The 24,095-nt window shown below is 37.4% G+C and overlaps 1 pseudogene; it reads right to left on the bottom strand.

Moving 5' to 3' along the window:
* Positions 1–21,709: 21,709 nt before the first annotated feature.
* LOC108392238 (mitochondrial inner membrane m-AAA protease component AFG3L2 pseudogene) overlaps positions 21,710–24,095 on the bottom strand; it is a 36,359-nt pseudogene continuing 33,973 nt past the window's right edge.

The raw sequence follows: 24,095 nt of genomic DNA, 5'->3' as shown, positions 1-24,095 counted from the left end.
TTTCATTTTCTTTGCATAACTTATTTGTAGTTTCATACCTTTGTGGTCTGAGAAACTGTTTGGTACAATTTCAATCTTTTTGAATTTACTGAGGCTCTTTTTGTGGCCTAGGATATGATCTATTCTTGAAAATCTTCCATGTGCACGTGAGAAGAATGTATATTCTGCTACTTTTGTGTGTAAAGTTCTGTAGATGTCTCTTGGGTCCATCTGTTCTAAAGTGTTGTTCTTGTTCAATGCCTCTGTCTCCTTACTTATTTTATGTCTGGTATATATGTCCTTTGGAGTGAGTGGAGTGTTGAAGTCTCCTATAATGAATGTATTGCATTCTATTTACCCTTTTAATTCTGTTAGTATTTGTTTCACATATGTGGATGCTCCTATGTTGGGTGCATCGATATTTATAATGGTTATATCTTCTTGTTGGCTTGACCCCTTTATCATTATGTAATGTCCTTCTTTGTCTCTTGTGACTTTCTTTGTTTTGAGGTCTATTCTGTCTGATACAGTGACTGCAACTCCTGCTTTTTACCCCTATTAGTTGCATGAAATATCTTTTTCTATCACTTCACTTTTAGTCTGTGCATATCTTTGGGATTAAAGTGAGTTTCTTGTAGGCAGCATATAGTTGGATCTTGTTTTTTATCCATTCAGTGCCTCTGTGTATTTTAATTGGTGCATTCAGACCATTTACATTTAGGATGATTATAGATAGGATGATTATTGCCATTGCAGGTTTTGGATTCTTGTTTACCAAAGTTCAAGGGTAACTTCCTTATTATCTAAGAGTCTAACTTAACTCACTTAGTATGCTATTACTAACACAATCTAATGGTTCTTTTTTTTCCCCATCATTTTTTTCCTCCTCCATTCTTTGTATATTAGGTATCATATTCTGTACTCTTTGTCTATCCCTTTTTATTACCACTGGTGATAGCTATTTAACCTTAGGAACATTTCCATCTATAGCAGTCCCTCCACAATGCACTGCAGAGATGGTTTCTGTGTGGTAAATTCTCTCAGCTTTTGCTTATCTGGAAATTGTTTAATACCCCTTCAAATTTAAATGATAATCTTACCAGGTAAAGTTTCTTGGTTCGAAGCCCTTCTTCATTGCAGTAAATATATCATGTCACTCCCTTCTGTTCTGTAAGGTTTCTGCTGAGAAGTCTCATGATAGCCTGATGGGCTTTCCTTTGTATGTGATCTTATTTCTCTCTCAGGCTGCTTTTAATAGTTTGTCCTTATCCTTGATCTTTGCCATTTTCATTCTCATATGTCTTGGTGTTGTCCTCATTGGGTCCCTTGTGTTGGGAGATCTGTGCGCCTCTGTGGCCTGAGAGACCTTCCCCAGATTGGGGAAGTTTTCAGCAATTACTTCCTCGAAGACACTTTCTATTCCTTTCTTTTTCTTCTTCTTCTGGTACCCCTATAATATGAATATTGTTCCATTTAGATTGGTCACACAGTTGTCTCAGTATTCTTTCATTCCTAGTCATCCTTTTTTCTCTCTGTGCCTCAGCTTCTTCGTATTCCTGTTCCCTAGTTTCTATTTCATTTATCATCTCCTCCACTGTATCTAACCTGCTTTTAATACCCTCCATTGTACTCTTCAACAATTAGATCTCCATCCTAAATTCATTCCTGAGTCGTGAATATTTTTCTGTTCTTCCATGAGCATGCTTGTGATTTTTATTTTCAAATCTCATTCTAAAAGATTTATTAATGCACTCTCATTTTTTTTTTGGTGTTGATATTTTGGTTTAAACCAGGTTCCTTTGACATTTCATATCTTTATGTGGCACCCTCTAGTTCCCAGAAGCTCTCCTTTCTGAAGCTGCTCAGTCACTTGAGTGAAGTTGGGGGTCAGAGAAGAGTGGTGCTGGTGCTTAGGGGGAGGAAAGAGCTGTTTCCTGCTTCCTGGCTGCTATGACTGTCTCCACTGCCAGAACCAGTGCACTGAGCACACATGTATGTCTGTATGCTTTGTGTTTTTGGTTCTGTAGGCGGGGCTTCCCTCTGGCTGGCCTGACGCCAGGGCAGGGTTTGCTAGTTTGCAAGCCAGGTGTGGGCCTGCTAGGAAGTCGCAGCAGGCTGCATATCATGGTGGGAGACCTTGGAGCTGCATAACCACCCAGCGGGCTGGAGTGCATGAAAATCGTGGAAGTTCCCACCCTGCTAGGTAGAGCACACCTGAACAATTTTGTCTACCTGTCCTTTCTCCTGAGCAGTAAATTCTGTGCAATCTTTGCCCCTTTAGCAGCCCTCTCACTGTTAGGAAGTCTCTCAGACCTCCCATCTTTCTTTTGTCCCAGAGCAGCCAGATATAGATCCCTGCTTTCCACAAGTGGCTGGAATCTTAGTCTCTCCAGGTGTTCTGCCTGTCCTAGCTTCCCAACCACCCTAATCACAAGAGCACCATGCAATGTAGGTTTGTGCTCCTAGAGCAGATCTCCAGGGCTGGGTGTTCAGCAGTCTCAGGCCTCCACTCCCTCCCTGCTCCATTTCTCTTCCTCCCACCAGTGAGCTGTGGTTAGGGAAAGGGCTTGGGTCCCACCGGGTCACAGCTTTGGTACGTTACCCTGTTCTGTGAGTTCTGTTCTTTTCTCCAGGTATTGTATTCTGACTCAGCCTTCTTTCCTGTTGCTCTTTCAGGATTGGTTGTATTAATTATATTTTCATATTATATGTGGTTTTAGGAGGGTCCCTGTCTCACTTTTCATGCCCCATCTTTTCAACTACTCCAGGATTGGATTCTTATTTGAGTAATAAACTATATTTCTGCAACTTTGGAGGGCTTGAAAGGTCCATCTAGCTGCAGATGCTAGCTTATATTATTTTGCCAGGAATGTTTCAACCTCATCAATCCAGTCATCTGAGATGATTTCACTCTAAAAGCAATTCCTCAGAAATGTAGAAAATTGCTGCAACGTCTGGAGACATGGTTCCTCAACTGGTCCTTTATGAACAGGTCTCGGCCCTGCCTGCAAACTGGCCTGTTGGGATCCTTCCTGCTCTGCTGCAATCAGAAAGGGGGAGAATCCACTACATTTATTAACTGGAACTTTTCACCTCATAGTTAGAAAGCTGCTGCTCACCACCACTTCCACGTCTGCCTCTCAGCTCCTGTGAAACTAGTGGTTAGACTTGAGAAGCTGTTACAGAAAAGCCAACACCTCTACACTTGCCAGCAGAGAACTGATGGAACAGCTGGACAATGGCTTCTACTTTAAGGCTGCCATTCATCTGGCATGAATGCATCTCATGGCATTCAGAACCCCAGCTGCGAAGGATGCTGGAAAACAATGCCTTTTGCTTCCATGCTGCTTGTAGTACCCTAGTGCTATATTAATACCTATTAGTTCACTTTTCCTAAATACCCACAACACTTGGAATTTAAAATGAGGAAAATTAATGTAGAAGAAGAGACATTTGTTCTTAATGAAAAGTCGTGCATAACAGAGTCACTTATAAAGACAACTTACACTTCAGGAGGTGATATACAACTTTTCATATGTCAATCATATTTGAACAAAGTGTTTTTAAGAAGTACAACTTTTATAGCTATATCTGTTTATAACCTTTGTTTTCAAACTACTAATTTTTAAAATATTTCTGATATTTCTTCAACAGATATGCATCTTCCTATGTTGTCAGAGATGTCATTAGTTTCTATACTGGATGGTAAATGTTGACAAACTCTTGCTTACATGACATATTTATTATGAACATTTTGGGAATAGAGATTCAGTCCTAAATGTGCATTTTCATTAGTATGAGCTAATTGCCCCTAAAAGTACTGACAATAAAATGTAAAGAGTGTTACCAAAACACTTGATCATGTTATCAAATGACAAGTTCTTACATATTTTTATGGACATCTGTAACTCTGGGGATAGGGGAATCCCAGAGCAATATACCTTTGAATCTGAAATCAGTCAAAGGGAGAAATAAAGTGGGAGAAACCTGTTTATTGTTTATAAACCGTCATCCACTTTTGATTGCCCATATTTCTTCCAATCCAGCTGCCAAAGGGACCCCACCCAACCTCTCTGTCCAGATATACCCTCCCTCTCCTTTATAATTACCTATTGATATGGAGATGGACTACTTCTCTCCACCCCTTGGTAATACCTGTTGATACAGAAATGCACTACAGCCAGGAAAGAGATTCTGGAAATATTGCAATTTTATCCACAATGTTGAACCTCTGCAGCAAAAGTAGATAGCTTTCAATAAAACATGGGGTTGATTAAGCTCAATTTGAACACAAATGTCTCCTACTTTATCATCTCTGTAAATTGTTTAAATTTAGATATTATATACTTTAGTATTTAATTATTGATCATAAACTCTCATAATTTCCCTTTTCTGGCAACTTGCTGCACTGATGGACAGCGACTGCATTGAGGTATGGGTGGGACTTGATAATACGGGTAAAAAAAAACCACATTGTTTTTTCATGTGAAGCTTTCATAAGAGTGTATATCAATCATACCTTAATAAAAAATTTTTTAAAAATTTCCCTTTCTAACCCACTTTTTTCCTATAATCCCTGAGTTCATGCTATTAAATCCTAATGCCCAATGTGATGGTAATTAAAAGTGGGGTCTTTTGAAGGTAATTGAATCATGAGGTTGGAGGCCTCATGAATGGGATTACTGGCCTTATAAAAAAGACCCTAGAGTTTCTCCTCACCCCTTACAGCATCTGAGGACACATAACCAGTTGTCTATCAAAAGGAAGTAGGACCTTGTCAGACATCATATCTTCTGAGCCTTGATCTTGAACTTCCCAACTTCCAGAACTATGAAAAATAAAGTTTTGTGGTTTATAAGTCACCTGGTCTATTGTGTTCTATTAACCTGCCTAGACAGACTAAGACATCACACTTTCTCTGTTACTATTTCTTTGCAAAAAATCATGAACCTAAACTCAGCACTATCATATTACTTCACTTTTGCACACAAAAGGCTGCGTGCTACCAAAAAAAAAAAAAAAAAACACTTTGACCTGCAATTATATCTCCATATTGCCTTGAAAATTTTATATGTTCTTAATAAATTCCCTTTTTTCCACAATAACTATTTCTAGCTTTAACCCTTACCTTTATAATTCAACTCAAACACATCTCTCAGAACACATATTCATGTTCCATTTCTCTTTGAAATTAACATATTGTGAAACTACACATCACTTCTCTTTACACCTTAAAGTGCTATCTATGCTTGTATCCATGTGTCCTTGCTTAGAGTTCAGTAGAAGTAGAATTCCTCCTCTTATTGAGGACCTGCTACTGAATCTACACTCTGGCTTCTATTTCCTCAAGAATTTTTTTTCATCTTCTGTCTAATCTTTTCTTCTTTCTTGGACAAGACATAGTAATAGCCATAATTATAATGATAACTATAATAAATATCCATCTATCATTAATTCTAATTCTCAATATCTAGCTATTTCCCATGTCAGTATTCCATTCAGAGCTGAACTTCCAAAATGAGTATATTTACTTGCTAATTTCCCACTTACCTACTGCAGTGATTCTCTGAAACTAACCTACACTGGGCACAATGGGATGTTATTAGCCAAATGTTTTCAGTCATCAGGATCAATTTGGAATGCTTAGGTCCCTAACAGAAGAAATGAACTAGAGATTCCATATCAGCAGGATGTAGATAATCTTGTACTTCCTACTTACATTTACTGTCCACCACCTTTGATTTTCTATTACTAATCAATGGCTTAAATCTTGCTACTTGCTAATGCACATAGTACTTTAGTATCTAAAACACTCAATTACTGACTTATAAAATATGTCATTATGTTCTACTGACTTTGAAATAAAATCCAGATTCTTTAGCATGGGATAAAACGTTCTTCACTAATGATCCCTTTACTAACACTGAAACCCATGTTTTACCTTCATGCCTTCAGGCATGACTTCTGGAATTCATCTGTAAATGATTATATGTATAGACCTAACAGACATGGGTTGAAATTTTTTAATATGCCTGCCCTTTTCACTAGGTTAGTTCATTCTTTTGAATTCAGATCATTCATTTATTTGACTAATATTGGTTGTGAATATACAAAGCACATACATAATAAGTGCTAGTGACATAATGAAGAAAAACATAGGTTTTATGTATACATTATTCTTTTTATCCTATTATTTATATTGTTTAATTATATTTATTATAAGTTACTGGTTTAATAAATCTTGACTTTACTAGAATATCAGTCTGATATTCTATTTTAATTTATTACACATTTAACATTTATTAAACCAACAAATATAAGAAATACAAAAAATATTATCAAAATCAGGAAAAATTAGAGGATACCATGAAAATGTATAACAAAATCCCTTAGCTCTTTGGCAAAGTTCAAGAAAGGCATCTATGATTAAGTAATATGTAATTTGAAACCTGATGACTGAGAAGCAGAATTTAATGGTAAGGTTTTAGAAAATGCATTACAAGAGAAGTAACTATATGCTTCAAAGATAACACTAGCTTTTCAACATTGGAGAAATATACAGAAGGCCAGAGTGCTTAAAAAGAAATTCAACAGGGAGGGAGAGTAGCATGAACTTAGACTGGAGATATAAATCAGGACATAATTATGTAGGAGTTTATAAGCTATAATAAAAAATAAAATAAAATATGGTTGTTTTTTCGGCTAAGATCAGAGGAAAATTTTCTGTTTACTTTTAAACAAATGTGTGACATGACCAGATATAAATTTTTAAAGCATAATTTGCGATGTTGCCTGCAGAATAGACTATAGATAGACGGCAAGAGTGAATGTAGCGAGACTGAGTAGGAGGTTATCACAGACTTTAGGTAAGAAATGATGATAATTGGAACTAGGATATTAGGAGTGGAGATGGTTAGAATGGTTTGGCTAAATGTTTTAATAGAACTTTTTATTTTATTTGTTAGTGGAGCTAAGAGAGAGGAAATCAGCTATTATTTCCTCTACAATGCTTACTGTATCCCTCCAGTCTAGGTTATGCCCATTTATATGCATTCTGGCCTCATCTCAGCCTTAGAAGTGACCAAATGTTATTGCCAGTATTTATTTAGTTTCTTCTTCTGAGCATATAAGCTACTAAGAGCAAAATTTATCCTTATTTTATCTCTGCATTGTCAGTATCAAATAGAATGCCTAACAATTTTTTTTATTAGAAATTGTAAATTTTGGGAGGAAGAAGGCATTTTGGAAATTCCAAGTGACTTTTGATTTTCTGGACACTCCTAAAATTTATCTTTTTCCCTTGCCTTCCTGCTTTCCAAAACATGTGTGTGTATATGTGGGGGGTGTACAGGAAATGAGAACCCATGATTTTATTTACCCACACGAATATCAGAGGTCAAATTAGCTCAGGACATCATGAAATGCCATGTTTAAAATAGGTTTGACTCAAGTCATAGTAATGATAATGCTTAACAGAAATACTTTAAGGTAACACGATTGTGGTATATTGGAAACAGCACTTTATTTGTAATCAGTAAACCTTGGTCTGATATTGACTAGTTTTGAGCTATTGAGTAAAACAGAAGGGTTGCTTGACATTTGCATAGAAAAAAACTGTCCCTTTCCTTGCACTTCTCCATTCGTGTGCAAATATTCTGCCTCTCTCAGTATCTCTCCTGTGCTATTCCTATGGCTACATTCCATGGAGAGCTGCTAGCACCTCCCAGACATAAATAAGAGAATCAATTACCATAAATGATACAGCCTGAGGAGTAAATCCAATGGCTTGGAAAGCTGCCAGTTCTCTAGGTTTACAGCAATGCTTTCTGCATTGCAAATCTGCCTTGCTGGGGGCTCCTGGATAAGTAAAACAGCAGGCCCCTTAGTCATCGACCCCCGCAGGGCTGCGGTGAGCCCTCCACAGGCAGGAGAGCTGGAGGATGTGCTTCAAAAGGCCCCGATGTACTCCTGGCCACCTGGTAAGGCTGCGGAATGTTGGGAATCAGGAACACTGGAACTACCAGTTGGGTCCCAATTAGAAACCCCGTGACTCCTGCATTATCTGAAAGACCTTGAATAAACAGTATTAAGATCAGAAGGAAAAAAAAGTCATCACTATTTATTGTTACACCACTATATACTAGTGGCTTTCACTTACATCTCTCACTTGTTTTTAAGTTATCTCTTCCTGTTTTGAGGTCTGTTGAATAAAGAATATTCTTTTTTATATTCAAAAAGTGGAACAAGAAAGGACATATGGTAGATTGACATTTGTCATCTGATAACATCAATCTACCATATGTGTTTAAGCAGCAATTTATGATAAGAAATAAATACCATTGTAAATATGACAGAGGGACTGACTATCTAGTATAAATGCTATATGCTTAACAAATTAGAATTTGTCTTAGTACAGTCTGCTGTAACACATTACCATAGACTGGTTGATATATAAGCAATAGAAATTTATTCCTCATATTTTTGTTTATTTCATTTTTTATTTAATTATTTTTTATTTTATTTTATTTTATTTTATTTTTGAGAGGGCATCTCTCATATTTATTGATCAAATGGTTGTTAACAACAATAAAATTCAGTATAGGGGGGTCAATGCTCAATGTACAATCATTAATCCATCTCAAGTCTAATTCTCGTCAGTCTCCAATCTTCTGAAGCATAATGAACAAGTTCTTACATGGTGAACAAATTCTTACATAGTGAATAAGTTCTTACATGGTGAACAGTGCAAGGGCATTCATCACAGAAACTTTCGGTTTTGATCATGCATTATGACCTATAAACAATCAGGTCAAATATGAATATTCGTTTGATTTTTGTACTTGATTTATATGTTGATCCCACATTTCTCCCTTTATTATTATTATTTTTATTTTTAATAAAATGCTGAAGTGGTAGGTAGATGCAAGATAAAGGTAGAAAACATAGTTTAGTGCTGTAAGAAGGCAAATGTAGATGATCAGGTGTGTGCCTATGGACTAAGTATTAATCTAGGCTGGACAAGGGCAGCAAAACATCCACGGATGCAGAAGATTTCTCTCAAAGCAGGGGGGGTGAGGTTCTGAGCCTCACCTCTGTTGATCCCCAAATTCTCACCTGATGGCCCCCCTGCGACTGTGCCTGTCTTAAGTTGTTCCTCCCTTGAGGAATCTTACCCGTCTCTGGCTTACCAGTCATCTTCAGGGGCAATACAGGGAAATGTAAAGTTGGTAAGTGAGATAGAAGCCATATTGTTTGAAAAGGTTAGCTTTTTACTTCTTTGCAGATTTATGCCCTGTGGCTTCTATGCCCAGCACTTGTCTCGAGGTATCTTTACCACCTGGAGGAATTATGATACTCGGTAAATTCGATATGAGGCACGAATTCTATTTAAGGGTTGTAATTAGGAAGAAAGAAGAAAAGCTACAGATGTAGCATATGGAAGGAAACATGGGAGGATTGATTATTTCTTTGACATATCTTCTTGTAGAGTACCTTAAGTATGTATAGGTTTTAAACTACTAACTAATTTGCACACACATATTAACATAATAGGAATACGGTGACATAAACAAAGCAAATCTATAATTACCATCCATCTCCAGTGAAGCCAGGAAAACCATTTAGGCACCCTAGGCATTTGTGAAAATTTTTCTATGATATAATGGATATTGTCCAACTGTACTTGAACAGTCTGAGAGAAATCAGACAAATTAAAGCAGCTCATTTCTGGGATCTGTTCACATCCCATATGTTCTTTTAACCGTAGATAGTCTATAGTCATAAGATTTTGGAGTGCTACACCTTGCACCCCTCCCAACTCCTGGTTGAGTTCCAACAATACAGATCAGGTCAAATTCATTGTCTCACTGTATGCACATGCCAGCCTAGACATCTCCCTCCTCAATCCTATGGAAAGTCCAGGAGACGGTGGGCTGGATGCAGCCACAACAGCAGCATCGTCTGGATCCCTGTGGAGGCTTTTTGATGATCATCCCCCGGCACAAGTCCTCCAGAGAGTGCTGATGCCGGAAGCTCCTCCTCATATCATATCTTAGTTCATTTTCTGGGTATCCAAGCTAGGCCTTGATCTTCTGCATAGAAACAAACAGACCCTTTGCCCACACTTTGACATGCCCTCTATACCACTGTGCAGAACTCATTGGAGGTCAGCACACAGTAACTGCTTTTTTTTTTTTTTTTATTAAGAGAAAGGAATATTATCAGAAAAGAGTACCTCCATAGCTGATCATCTGACACCCTTTAAGTGATCAACATTAAAAATATTTAAAGCATGCGTTGATCTTTGATTTACCAATAGTTTTATCCTATCAAGGAGTAATCCCCCTTTTCTTTCTTTCTTTCTCTCTTTTTTTTTTAATTTTTAATCTACACTTACCTGAAGAATACTATGTTTACTATGCTCTCCCCTATATCAGGTCCCCCCTAACAACCACATTACGGTTACTGTCCATCAGCTTAGCAAAATGTTGTAGAGTCACTACTTGTCCTCTCTGTGTTGTGCAGCCCACCCTCCCTTTTCTCCCTCCCCCCCATGCATGCTAATCTTAATACCCCCCTTCTTCTTCACCCCCCTAATCCCTCCCTGCCCACCCATCCTCCCCAGTTCCTTTCCATTTGGTACCTGTTAGTCCATTTTTGGGTTCTGTATTTCCGCTGCTGTTTTGTTCCTTCAGTTTTTCCTTTGTTCCTATACTCCTCAGATGAGTGAAATCATTTGGTATTTCTCTTTCTCCACTTGGTTTATTTCACTGAGCATAATACACCCCAGCTCCATCCATGTTGCTGCAAATGGTTGGATTTTTCCACTTCTTATGGCTGAGTAGTATTCCATTGTGTATATGTACCACATCTTCTTTACCCATTCATCTACCGATGGACATTTAGGTTGCTTCCAATTCTTGGCTATTGTAAATAGTGCTGCGATAAACATAGGGTTGCATCTGTCTTTCTCAAACTTGATTGCTGCATCCTTAGGGTAAATTCCTAGGAGTGGAATTCCTGGGTCAAATGGTAAGTCTATTTTGAGCATTTTGAGGAACCTCCATACAGCTTTCCACAATGGTTGAACTAATATACATTCCCACCAGCAGTGTAGGAGGGTTCCCCTTTCTCCACAACCTCACCAACATTTGTTGTTGTTTGTCTTTTGGATGGTAGCCATCCTTACTGGTGTGAGGTGATATCTCATTGTGGTTTCAATTTGCATTTCTCTGATAATTAGCAATGTGGAGCATCTTTTCATGTGTCTGTTGGCCACCTGAATTTCTTTTTGGAGAATTGTCTGTTCAGTTCCTCTGCCCATTTTTTATTGGATTATTTGTTTTTTATTTGTTGAGGTGGATGAGCTCTTTGTATATTTTGGATGCCAAGCCTTTATTGAATCAGTCATTTACAAATATATTCTCCCATACTGTAGGGTACCTTTTTGTTCTATTGATGGTGTCTTTTGCTGTACAAAAGCTTTTCAGCTTAATATAGTCCCACTTGTTCATTTTTGCTTTTGTTTTCCTTGCCCTGGGAGATATGTTCAAGAAGACGTCACTCATGTTTATGTCTAAGAGATTTTTGCCTATGTTTTTTCATAGAGTTTTATGGTTTCATGACTTACATTCAGGTCTTTGATCCATTTTGAATTTACTTTTGTGTATGGGGTTAGACAATGGTCCAGTTTCATTCTCTTACATGTAGCTGTCCAGTTTTGCCAGCACCATCTGGTGAAGTGATTATCATTTCCCCATTGTATGTCTGTGGCTCCTTTATCAAATATTAATTTACCATATATGTTTGGATTAATGTCTGGAGTGTCTAATCTGTTCCACTAGTCTGTGGCTCTGTTCTTGTGCCAGTACCAAATTGTCTTGATTACTATGGCTTTGTAGTAGTGCTTTAAGTTGGGGAGTGAGATCCCCCCCCCCACTTTATTCTTCTTTCTCAGGATTGGTTAGGTTATTCGGGATCTTTGGTGTTTCCATATGAATTTTTGAAGTATTTGTTCCAGTTTGTTGAAGAATGTTGCTAGTAATTTCATAGGGATTGCATCAAATCTCTACAGTGCTTTGGGCAGGATGGCCATTTTGAGGATACTAATTCTTCCTAGCCATGAGCATGGGATGAGTTTCCATTTGTTAGTGTCCCCTTTAATTTCTCTCAAGAGTGTCTTATAGTTTTCAGGGTATAGGTCTTTCACTTCTTTGGGTAGGTTTATTCCTAGGTATTTTATTCTTTTTGATGCAATTTTGAATGGAGTTGTTTTCCTGATTTTTCTTTCTATTGGTTCATTGTTATTATGTAGGAAAGGCACAGATTTCTGTGTGTTAATTTTGTATCCTGCAACTTTGCTGTATTCTGATATCAGTTCTAGTAGTTTTGGATTGGATTCTTTAGGGTTTTTATGTACAATACCATGTCATCTGCAAATAGTGACAGTTTAACTTCTTCTTTACCAATCTGGATTCCTTGTATTTCTTTGTTTTGTCTAATTGCCATGGCTAGCACCTCCAGTACTATGTTAAATGACAGTGGGCATCCTGCCTTGTTCCCATCTCAGAGGAAAAGCTTTCAGCTTCTTGCTGTTCAGTATGATGTTGGCTGTGGGTTTATCATATATGGACTTTATTATGTTGAGGTACTTGCCCTCTATACCCATTTTGCTGAGAGTTTTTATCATGAATGGATGTTGAATTTGTCAAATGCTTTTTCAGCATTTATGGAGATGATCACATGGTTTATATCCTTCTTTTTGTTGATGTGGTGGATGATGTTGATGGATTTTCGAATGTTGTACCATCCTTGCATCTCTGGAATGAATCCCACTTGGTCATGGTGTATGATCCTTTTGATATATTTTTGAATTTGATTTGCTAATATTTTATTGATTATTTTTGCATCTACATTCATCAGCGATACTGGTCTGTAATTTTCTTTTTTGGTGGGTCTTTGCCTTGTTTTGGTATTAGGATGATATTGGCTTCATAGAATGAGTTTGGGTGTACTCCCTCCTCTTCTATTTTTTGGAAATCTTTAAGGCGAATAGGTATTATGTCTTCTCTGTGTGTCTGATAAAATTCCGGGGTAAATCCTTCTGGCCCAGGGGTTTTGTTCTTGGGTAGTTTTTTGAATACCGTTTCAATTTCTTTCTCATAATTGGTTTGTTTATCTTTTGTGTTTCTTCTTTGGTCAGTCTTGGAAGGTTGTATTTTTCTAGGAAGTTGTCAATTTCTTCTAGGCTTTCCAGCTTTTTGGCAGATAGGTTTTCATAGTAGTCTTTAATAATTCTTTGTATTTCTTTGGAATCTGTCATGATTTTTCCATTCTCATTTCTGATTCTGTTGATGTGTGTTGATCCTCTTTTTCTCTTAATAAGTTTGGCTAGAGGCTTATCTATTTTTTTTATTTTCTCAAAGAACCAGCTCTTGGTTTCATTGATTTTTTCTATTGCTTTATTCTTCTCAATGTTGTTTATTTCTTCTCTGATCTTTATTATGTCCCTCCTTCTGCTGACTTTAGGCCTCATTTGTTCTTCTTTTTCCAGTTTCCATAATTGTGGTGTTAGATTATTCATTTGGGATTGTTCTTCCTTCTTCAAGTGTGCCTGGATCACTATATACTTTCCTCTTAAGAATGCTTTCACTGCGTCCCACAGAAGTTGGGGCTTTGTGTTGTTGTTGTCATTTTTTTCTATATTTTCCCTGATCTCTATTTTGATTTGTTCATTGATCCATTGATTATTTAGGAGCAAGTTGCTAAGCCTCCATTTGTTTGTGAGCCTTTTTGCTTTCTTTGTACAATTTATTTCTAGTTTTATACCTTTGTGGTCTGAAAAGTTGGTTGGTAGAATTTCAGTCTTTTGGAATTTACTGAGGCTCTTTTTGTGGCTGAGCATGTGGTCTAATCTGGAGAATGTTCCATGTGCACTTGAGAAGAATGTATATCCTGTTGCTTTGAATGTGGAGTTCTACAGATATCTATTAGGTCCATTTGTTCTAGTGTGTTGTTCAGTGCCTCCGTGTCCTTACTTATTTTCTGTCTGGTGGATCTGTCCTTTGGAGTAAATGGTGTGTTGATGTCTCCTAAAATGAATGCATTTCATTCTATTTTCTCCTTTAGTTCTGTTAGTATTTGTTTCACATATGCTGGTGCTCCTGTGTTGGGTGCATATATATTTAGAATGGTTATATCCTCTTGTTGGACTGAGCCCTTTATCATTATGTAGTGTGCTTCTTTATCTCTTGTTACTTTCTTTGTTTTGAAGTCTATTTTGTCTGATATTAGTACTGCAACCCCTGCTTTCTTCTCACTGTTGTTTGCCTGAAGTATGTTTTACCATCCCTTGACTTTTAGTCATGCATGTCTTTGGGTTTGAGGTGAGTTTCTTGTAAGCAACATATAGATGGGTCTTGCTTTTTTATCCATACTATTACTCTGTGTCTTTTGATTGGGGCATTAAGTCCATTTACATTTAGGATGACTATTGAGAGATATGTACTTATTGCCATTGCAGGCTTTAGATTCGTGGTTACCAAAGGTTCAAGGTTAGCCTCTTTAGTATTTTACTGCCTAACTTAGCTCGCTTATTGAGCTGTTATATACACTGTCTGGAGATTCTTTTCTTCTCTCCCTTCTTATTCCTCCTCCTCCATTCTTTGTATGTTGTGTGTTTCATTCTGTGCTCTTTTTAGGAGTGCTCCCATCTAGAGCAGTCCCTGTAAGATGCCCTGTAGAGGTGGTTTGTGGGAAACAAATTCCCTCAGCTTTTGCTTGTCTGGGAATTGTTTAATCCCGCCATCATATTTAAATGATAGTCGTGTTGGATACAGTATCCTTGGTTCAAGGCCCTTCTGTTTCATTGCATTAAATATATCATGCCATTCTTTTCTGGCCTGTAAGTTTTCTGTAGAGAAGTCTGATGATAGCCTGATGGGTTTTCCTTTATAGGTGACCTTTTTCTCTCTAGCTGCCTTAAAACTCTTTCCTTGTCCTTGATCTTTACCATTTTAATTATTATGTGCCTTGGTGTTGTCCTCTGTGGCTCCTTTCTGTTGGGAGTCCTGTGTATTTCCGTGGTCTGTTTGATTATTTCCTCCCCCAGTTTGGGGAAGTTTTCAGCAATTATTTCTTCAAAGACACCTTCCATCCCTTTTTCTCTCTTCTTCTTCTTCTGGTGCCCCTATAATGTGGATAATTTTCCTTTTGGATTGGCCACACAGTTCTCTTAATATTGTTTCATTCCTGGAGATCCTTTTATCTCTCTCTGTGTGAACTTCTGTGTGTTCCTGTTCTCTGGTTTCTATTCCATCAGTGGCCTCTTGCATCTTATCCATTCTGCTTTTATCCTTCCAGAGTTTGTTTCACTTCTGTAACCTCCTTCTGGGTGTCTGTAATCTCCCTCCAGACGTCTATAATCTCCTTCTGGACTTCATCCCTTAGCTCTTATATATTTCTCTGCATCTCCGTCAGCATGTTTATGATTTTTATTTTGAATTCTTTTTCAGGAAGACTGGTTAGGTCTGTCTCTTTCTCAGGTGTTGTCTCTGTTATCTTTGTCTGCCTGAAATTTTGCCTTTTCATGGTGATAGAGATAGTTTGCAGAGCTGGAATGAGTGACTGCTGGAAGAACTTCTCTTCTTATTGTTTTGTGGCCTTCCTCTTCAGTGACCTCTAGTGGCTTGTGCTGGGAAGCTTCTCACAGACAGGGCTTCTGGTTCTTGTCTGGCCACTATGGAGTTTATCTCTGCTGTTATGTGGGCGTGGCCTGCCTCGGGCTGCCGCTCCAATATGGTGGAGCTGCGTTGGAGGGGGAACGGCCTGGAGGCTATTTATCTCTGTGAGGGGACTCCATGCTCCCTGCTGCCCAGGGTGTTAGAGTGCCACAACTTCTCCAGATTCCTTGCTGCTTGACCAAGTGTCCCAGTATGCTTCCATCCAGCAGTGGGTTCCCTGTCCCTTTATGTCTTTCAAAAAGCACTCACTTTTCTTTATCCCCAGGGCATCAGCTGCAGGGACCCACTCACAGGTCTTACTGTCCTGTTTCCCTAGTTTTCAGCATCCCACACATGCACTGTGTCTGCGCTCTGGTGTGGATGGCGAGGGCTGTGTCTTTAGCAGTCCTGGGCTCCCTCTCCCTCCCCACTCCGACTCCTCTCCTCCCGTCCGGAGCTGGGGTGTGGGGCGCTCAGGTCCTGCCAGTCTGGGGCTTGTATGTTACCCCCTTTGTGAGGTGCTGGGTTCTCTCAGGTGGGGATGTGGTCTGGCTGTTGTTCTGTGTCTTCTGGTCTCTCTCTTAGGAAGAGTTGTCTTTGTTGTATTTTCAAAAATATATGTGGTTTTGGGAGGAGATTTCCACTGCTCCACTCATGCCGTCATCTTGGCTCCACCTTGATTTTTCATTTTTATCTATGACATTTTTCTATTGGGAAAAAAAATCATTTCCTTACAATAACTTGTAAGATAATTTTTTGAATCCATTGATAATTCTATCTATTCATTTAAAAAATCAATTCATGTGTTTTTATGGAGCACAAGCTATGGTCATGATAATGTTATATTTTGTGGAATTAATAAGTGTAAAGAAAACATAGTCTCTGTTTCAAATGATTTATAGTCTAAACTAAACTAAACAAAATCAAAGACAAGGACAGAGGGACATCAAGGAAGAAACTGAGCTGCATTTTGGTGGAAGGTTGTATCTGTAGACAATTAAGACAAGTATCTCATAAAGTGAAAATTACTTTGGCATTTATTTGCAAGGCATGTTGGTCACTGTAGTATTAATTCTTAACTAAATCAACACAGCCACTTTTTCCTTATTATTTTTTCAGCTGAACACCAAATCAGTTGTTTTGCTTGTATTTGAGGGCCAAGAAGTAAGAAGATACAGTATCTTCAAAGGCTGCTCAATTTGGTTTGAGAGTGGACATGGGCACTGACATTGGCTGAGGGAATAGCAGGCTAACTTCTACCATATCATGTTCATTGGAAGACATCTACTCTCTGAGCAGAATGGCAAGTTGCATGTAGTATTTAAATTGTGCTCTCTAGCTCATTCTCTTTTTCTCTCTGCTTTTCTATTTCTTTTAATTGTTTCATAATTGAATTCCAATAGATGAAAAAAAATATATGCATGTTGCTTCAGTGTTATTGAAAAATAAATCTAAGACTTTCACCCAGAGTAGACAAGTCTGTATGCACCATAAGGACACATATGTAAATATTGGTTATAATTAGCTGAAATATAAATGATGTTTAGGATGAAAGCACCTGACCTCCAACATTTTCTACAAAACCCTGCAAGAATCACCATCAAATTTCACAAAATTATTTCTCTTATCCTTAGTACACATAAATCACTAATACTGATCATAGGGATGATTTCTGAGATAAAAATAACACAAAGCTTTTGTAACAATAAATATCAAAGAGGTTAAAAGGCATAAGTATATTTTCAAAACAATGTAAAAAGATTCCCCCTCTTTTTTATTTTTTAACTTGACACTTACTCATCTCACAAGTTTTCTGATATTGTGCCACACTATCTGTGGACTATCAGTGATCTGTGAAGGTCATCTCTTCAATCTCCTTCTGTTAGGAGAACCCCTAATTCAGACAAGGACATCCCCATACAAAGATGCAATGTAACCATAAGGCATAGTAATAGAGAAATCGCGAAGGAAGGGGAGCTGTAGGAGAAAAGAAATCATAAGAACTGGGGTTCACTGTCCTTTCGAAAATCAAGAGACTCCACTCAATCTGCTTAAAGTATACTTCACTTGTCCTGTGTTCTGGAATTTGTAGAAGGAAGAGGAGGAGGAGGAAAGGTAAGCAGGAGAAAGAGGAGGAGGAGGAGACCTGGATCACTTTGAGAAAATATTAAGTTCAGTAACTGCATTAAGTCTTGTCATAGCCAAAGACACCCCAAACCCCTGCAAAAAAGAAAAAAAATGAAACACAATCCACTACCTTACGACTAAAAACATGCATATGTATAGCACGATATTCACTTGAATAGAAGCTCTCCTTAGCATCTGTGCTAAGCTACTGGGATTAGAAATCTAATAATTAATGGCTAAGTGAAGATGATGCAGCTAAGATAAGCTTAATTAGAGTGACTTGATCCAGCATGTTCCTACTTTGAGTAATACAAGACTATTTTATTCAAAAGTCTAATCATATACAAATATATGCCTAGATATGTGGCTCAAACATTTTAATATCATTTAATAATATTTCTAGGCATATTAATAAATTCAACTTTGATAAAGTTTAAGAAGCCATGCTCAGTACCATAAAATAGAACATGAATAAATCAAGAATGGATTTCAAACTTTATGGCTATTAATTGAATATTCTCTTAATGTTATTTTAAAAAATCCAGGCTCAAATATCAGAGGAGTCAATTTCATGTTTTGGATATAACACTTATGAGAAGTTGAATCTTAGGGGAGTCACAGTACTTTTAATAGCATTAGTGTCTTTTACATGAAATGGGACATGGCACAGAGCTGTTATTGAGACAGTGAGGATCAAGTGTGAATGTTGAGAAACAATTAGGTGTTATTGAGAGGATAAGAATAATTCATAATGTTTTGCAAATGAAGTGTGAAATCCAGTTAATTCTATCATAAGTGAAATACTTGGCAGTAATCAAGTAAGCAATATTCTGTTACTAAATGTGTCTTTGTGGTTGCAGTCATAGTAACCTGAGCACTTTGAAAATATTAAAGATTCTTACTAACAAAATTAGTTAGTAATTCCTTTTGTTTGCTTAGAATCTTCTGTATGGGATTCAGTATTTAGGCTAAAGCCTAGTCTGTTAGTAGAACATAAAGTTCCCTGAACCTATTTAGTTGCTTAGCATATAATGGTTGTTCAGAAATTAGTTTTAATATATAATAAAACAATGAAATAAATAAGCTCAGGGTTTGATTACTTTAAGAAAAATAATTTTTAAAATTTCAATTTAAATATTCTCAAAATACTGATCAAATAAATAAAGAGGCAAACATGCCCAAATCATCAGATTATTCTTTGGCATAGTTCTCCACACAAACTATCTAATGGTACCCATTGGTTCTTCAATATATTTGGTAATATGAAAAGTGTTTCCGTGACTAATACCTTCTCATATAGACTGTTATCAAATTAGGGAAGTCCAGAAATTCTGAGTTACTGGATGCTATAGCACGTGCAAGTGGCAGCATTAATATTGTAACAAATAGAACATTTTTGTAACTTATTTCCGATGAAAGACACAATTGCTTCATAATTGAAACAATATTCCAAGACATGATTCTATTTCATAAAAGTCATAAGGAGCTTCTTACAAGTTCTTAGGACAAAACACCATCTTTCTTATCACTGTGTTCTTCACTTAATCTTCATTGATAGTATGGCTGTAAATGATCTGAAAGGTTCTCTTTGAGCATTCAGTTAATACTCAGTTTGGTGAAGCAATGGTATTATGTTGCAAATTCTTCAAATTCTTCCTGGAATGAATTTAGCTCCACCTTACTTGGAAATATCTCACACACGTACACATACGTGCACACACACACATACATACACATTCTTTCTATTGGGTGAAAATAAAACCAAAGAGAATTTAGCATCTTCTCTCTAATGGAATTAAAAACAATTTCCATACATCATGTATATGCATAAGTGACCCATGAATATATTCTGAATTAATACATCCAGTTTATTTCTAACCAATATTAATATATATACATGTATGTGTATATATCTGCACATATACATATATATGAAATTAATATAAACCTACTACTAAATTGTTAATTTTACTGCTTTTAATCTGAATATTTTATTAAATTTACTGAATCTAATATATACATGCAAGTATTTGTAGAAATACAAAGTAGAACACTTTAGAAAATGCCTATATCATAGGACTATTTTAATAGGCATTATATTATCACCAAACGTTCAAATCTAACATAAAATGAAGCATAGTAACAAAAAAAGTATTCCATTTTGATTTTTTCAGTTTAAATATAGGAGGAAGAGTGAAAAGATAGTTTCACCCTTAAGAATTATCAGTGAGCTTAGTTATTTTAAAAAATTTTACTATTATATAGGTTTTATTTTTGCATACAGAATAAAAGACTTACTAACTACAACAGAACTTGAGTAATGTCTCTTTTGGGAAAAGTAGTAGTGTAATACTTTTGACAGTTCCATGATTTCATTTTGGGTGACCCTGAATTGATAATGAGATCTTATGTTTAAAAAGGATCATCAATCTTGCAGCATCTCAGTGGCAACCTCATTGTCAATTTCTTTATCACATTGGATACGTACCTGAAGCTCTTGAATTTATGCTGAATTAAGAGATCCTGGTAGATTACACAAATAACCACTGGCACAGAACAAAGTCACTCATTCCTTAGAGAAATAGCCACAATTCATCTCAATATGTATAAAAATGTGACTGAAACTATTGGGGAAAATGTCATGGACTCAAAGTATTTATACATTTCATTTTATATCATAGAGAACTGGAATTTTTTTTATTCCATAAGCTAGTCATTTCTCAAAATCTGTTATAAATTTGTAACAATAATAACTATTATTTTTACTAAAGTGTCAAATTTAGAATTATGAATCACTAAATCGTAATTATAATATTGAAAAGGCTGTTGATTAGGATATTAATCGGGTTTTTTAAAAACTGGGCATTATGAATTTATCCCTAAATATTTCTAGAAATTTCAACTTACAGGTTTGAAAAATAAAATCCCTGAAAAGACTTCAGATTGTGTTCTATAATATTTTAAAAGTCACCTTCAATTTAGAGATACTATTTCTGATTTTGCTTTAAGCTAGCATGGGGTATATGCTCAAATCTTCCTTTAACTTTTATTCCATAATTTTCAGTTCATGTTGTCTCTCCAAATTATATCTTCAAACTAGAATTCTATGAACTCCAAACTTTAGACGCAACTGGCTGTTAATGTATCTTCTCTTTCTTTCCTCAAAACAAAATTTCTTTAGAGTTGATTTGTCTAGTGTTACTTTCCTCAAGTAAATGGAATGTCCATTCTTACAATTATATAAACCAAATACTTGGGAACCATTTTTTTTCACTCTTCCTCAGTTCTAAGACCAAGACTTTATCAACTTAGCTTCCAGGCATTTCCCAGGTCAGCTTGTGGTAGTCTGCAGTTTTTCTCCATGAGACATCTGTGTTTTTCAGGAGTCAAGACTGATAAAATAAACCAAACTATGATAGAATCACCCCTGCATTTACTGGGATATTTTTTGTTGTTCAAAAGAAAAAAAACACAATAATTACTTTATTTTTGATGCAAAGAAACTGTATTTACTAAATTCATTCATATCGTTAAATACATTACAGCTCTTGGTAGAAAACCATTCCATTAAAACATCAACAAGTGATATGGATTCAATCCTTAAAATATGAAGACAAATTAAAGTATTCTTATCAGGACTCCAGTTTATTTTCACAGCATACCCACAGAGGGAAACTCTGAATGAAAGTGAGTAATGGAAAGAGAGAAATATGCCTCTGTGCATTGGTCAGGGCCCTGCTCCTCAGTCACCCACATGCCTTCAGCTGGCCACTGCGCAGGTCAGGGAGCAGATGGCCACCCAACCCTGGGCTCCCAGACAGGGTCTGAGCCCTGATGAGCAGGGATATGTTCTCCCCAGGGGCCTTCTGAAAGTCAATCTGCCATCAGACTTGGACTTCTGAGGCTAAAGATAAAGTCCAGTTGCCAAAGTGAACAATTAAAGCATATGCACTCTGAGTTACTTTCCCAAGTCATCATGTGCCCCAGTTGTAATTCTTCAGAAGATTTCATCTGAAATCCATTCACCCAGAGTCATGCACATCCTGTCCAGGAGCTGAGCTTTGGTGCCCAGGTACTGCTTTCCAAATAAATAAGGAATAACCCAGTCCTTTGCCCCGACAGCTGATGGGACCTTTAAAAGAGTGTCTGCATGCCCCAGATGCCAGCTGCAATTGCATGACCTGCCTCATGATACTCCACTGTCTTCTTCTCCCTGGGCTGCAGATTCTGGGATTTTTTTACTCTAAGCCACCAATCACTCATTCAATTGCTTGTTCAAAGTGTTTCTGATTTATGGAATCTGAAAGTATCTCACCGCGATCAAAGCAGCTTCATTAGGAACATCAGCTCTTGAAAACCCTGGCATTGGAGATGTAAGTTTTCTTGACAGTTTCTCCTTCCCCAGGGCACTGTCCAGTTTTAGTGGTCTGAAATGAACTTGAAAAATAGAGGCTCTTCCTTTTATGCCCAGTGATCCATGAATATTTGCCTGTCAAAGCACCCTGGCCTCTTTAGTGCAGGATCTAGGATATTTGGGTGATTGGTGCCTGGCAAAATAAGGATGTTTTGTGCTGTGTTAAAACCATCTATTTCCACAAGCAGCTGGTTAAGTGTATTCTCCTGCTCTCTCTGGTCCCTAAAATTGCATCTTTCTCTCTTGCTTTCCACAGCATCAATTTCATCAGTGAAGAGAATGGGACGTTCTTACCAGAAAGAGGAAATAAGTTGCAGACTTCATCTGGACCCACATCAGCAAACATCTCCAAGAACTCGGATGCACTAACAGTGACGAAAGGGACGTTGGCTTCTCTGGCTGTGACCTTAGCTAGAAGTATTTTACCAGTGCTTGGAGGACCAGTGAGAATGGCACCCTTTAGGATTTTTTTGCTACTAGGTCTTGATACTGCTTTGGGTTTTTAAAGAAATTCACAAATTCCATTATCTCTAGCTTGGCCTCCTAGCAACCAACCGCATCTTTGAACTTCCTTTCTATCTTATACGGTAAGACCTTAGAAGTGGTTTCTCCAGCACTGAAGTGTCCACTCTTCCCTGGCCTGTTTGACAAATGCCTTTAGATCCTCTACATATGCTTTAGAGTAAGAAAGATGATGAGCACCATGGGCAACAGGCTCAGGAGAAACGAAGCATCATTTTCAGCATGGAGACAGCAAGAACCCGGTTCTCCCATTCCATGCAAAATTCCTGCTGTAAAATGTTCAGATTCCACTCAAATGTGTCCACATTGCCAATATTAAATTAATGGCATCAGTCATGGCCATCAGCCATAGGATGATATATATGTATATATATATATATTTTTTTTTCAATTATTATCTTGACTAGAGGGAGGCAGCACATTTCAGAGGTTATGTTTGGTCTTCCCCACTATGATAACTCATTCCAAGGAGCCCATGCTCAAGTTACCCTCCCTGAAACATAACCATCTGGTGGCTCTCTTGGCTTTACGTTATATACCACTACAACATGACCACTTCTTTTAGCCTCTTTATTCCTACCTCTCTTATCATCTGCCAGAACACTTTGGACAACTCTATGTCACGCAGTTGCTAAATGACACCTGGTAGTGAGTTTTCACCAACATCTAGGGCTTCTGTTTGGTAGATTGCCCCCAGGTCAACTAACTATTGATTATCCAGTTATATATTTCAGTCCCCTTGATCACACACTAAAAATCCAATCCCAGGATAACTGCCTTGCCCCCTGACAGTACATGTCTTCAGAACAGGAAACTGGTAAGGCTTACTAAGGAATGATGGGGGCATTTCTGCAATCTCTGAAGGCTCAAGGGACTCTGAAATCCAACATCTTCAGGGGTTCCATACGGATGATCCCCTTCCATGTGTGAGGAACCCATGTTTACCCAGCCAGGGCCCCTACTCTAATATAACAGATCTGCTTTGAATAAGCATTAAAATGCTTCTGAATAGCAGTGGTTCTTTCAGATTCTCAGTCTGATACATAACAATTTTTACTCTTGACCAAAGAGAACTTTGGCCGTCACAGTCAGCCTTTGACTGCTTGGTAACAACCATCAGGTTCTCATCTCATTATGTCTCTTTAATCGGTTAACTTAAGTTAGCAGTAACCAGTCAATATGGCTATCTTTGAGAAGTTGCCACCCTCTTCTCCAGTTATTTAAGATAATAGAATCATTGTACCTGCAAAGATGAAGCTTTCTCCCTTCCCTGAGGAAGCCACAGGGGAAACTTCAGCAGTAGGATGCCAGCTTGTATCATGTTCTATTGGTTC

This window comes from Manis javanica, chromosome 5, assembly GCF_040802235.1.
Source record: "Manis javanica isolate MJ-LG chromosome 5, MJ_LKY, whole genome shotgun sequence".
Taxonomy (NCBI): domain Eukaryota; kingdom Metazoa; phylum Chordata; class Mammalia; order Pholidota; family Manidae; genus Manis; species Manis javanica.
Note: the sequence above shows the minus strand (reverse complement) of the source record. Positions and strands in the feature narration are given on the sequence as shown.